Below are 1,731 nucleotides of genomic sequence, written 5' to 3' on the forward strand. Positions count from 1 at the left end.
AAGGCAAGCGCTCTACCACTGAGCCACCTTCCCAGCCCCTTAATTCTCTTTTAATCCATAGTTTTCTCTGTCCTTATTTCTTCCTGGTAATTTGATTCAAAAGACACTAAGATAAAAGAGGAGAAGAAAGGAAGGGAAGGGAAGGGACAGGACAGGAAGAGAAGGGAAAGGAAGGGAAGAGAAGGGAAGGGAAAGGAAGGGAAGGGAAGGGGAGAGGAGGAAAAGAAATTTAAAAACTTACATCAGAAAAAATTAGATTCTCAGAAATAATGGGCAACAAAGAAAATGAAAATAGTAGAAGCCATGGAAACTTTTGTTTATTTAGTATGAATAAAAACTGATCCATTGGGGCTGGGAAGGTGGCTCAGTGGTAGAGTGTTAGCCTAGCAGGCAGAGGCCCTGGGTTCGATTCCTCAGCACCACACAAACAAAAAAATAAAAGTAAAAACTGATCCATAAACTAAATCATTTTGTAAAACATAAGGACACTGAAACTTATTTCAGTAATAAATCAAGACAAATAAAAATAAGAAGGGAAATGGGCAGAAAGTAAAGTACAAAATTAATTATGACTCTAAATCAATTTGACAAAATTTACTCCATATTTTCCTTATGAAAATTCAGCATTGACTTAATTCTGGTGAAATTGTTTTCACTCAGCATGTCCTCGGGATTGAAAGAAACGTGTCAAAAATGTCAGCATTGAAATAATAGTCACAATTCCCAACATTTGTTTGTTAGATACCTAAGTGAACATATCCCCACAGGACTAGAGAATCTGAAGAGAAAGACTGGAGACATTTATTTGAAAAATCAAAATCAATTCAGCCATAATGGAAGCCACAGTAGTATATTAGATTACATTTGTTTTTTAGATACCTAAGTGAACATACCCCCACAGGATTAGAGAATCTGAAGACAAAGACTGGTGTCATTTATTTGAAAAATCAAAATCAATTCTGCCATAATGGAAGCCACAGTAGTATATTAGATCACTAGGACAAAAGTGAAGTTTAATAAAGGGGTTTCATGGTTAGAGGCATGGCTCACATAGTAGAGCATCAGCCATTGAGCAAAAGTAAGTGTCAGATAGTGAGTTCAAGTCCTGCTCTTGGAAAGGAAAGAAAGAAAGAGAGAAAGAGAGAGAGGAAGGAAGGAAGGAAAGGAACGAAGGATGGAAGGAAGGAACGAAGGAAGGAAGGAAGGAAGGAACAAAGGAAGGGGCTTCAAAGCTGAATATAATTCCAGCATATAATCCATCTATAATTCCAGCACTTTAAAGGCTGAGGCAGGAAGATTATGAGTTGAAGGATAACCAGGGCTACTGAGTTCCTGTATGAAAATGTAAAACTTTCAAAACATTCAAAATAAAGAAAAAAGAAAGGGCTTCAAAATGAATTAAAAATATGATTTAAATAATGTACAAATGAAAGAAATTCTAGCAATGAAGACGGAAAAGAGTGGCCCTAAGTGTAGGAAGCAATTTAGAGGATGCAGTATGTCCTATCAGCTTGAAAATACATCTTACAGGCTTTCAACTCAGGAAGGAAGACAACCAGGGCTCCCCTGTGAGACTGAAAGCCACTGCTGTGTGTGCCACTTAACCAGGCTAGGCCTTGATCTAGCTGATAGGATCATAAACTTTATAGGATCTATCTTATAGCTTCTAAGGCAGTTATTTTGCTAAACTCTTAATTACATGATATAGTTTGTAGACCATCCAGCACTGGA

Source organism: Dipodomys spectabilis, unplaced genomic scaffold, assembly GCF_019054845.1.
Source record: "Dipodomys spectabilis isolate Male_0828 unplaced genomic scaffold, ASM1905484v1 ptg000003l, whole genome shotgun sequence".
NCBI lineage: Eukaryota > Metazoa > Chordata > Mammalia > Rodentia > Heteromyidae > Dipodomys > Dipodomys spectabilis.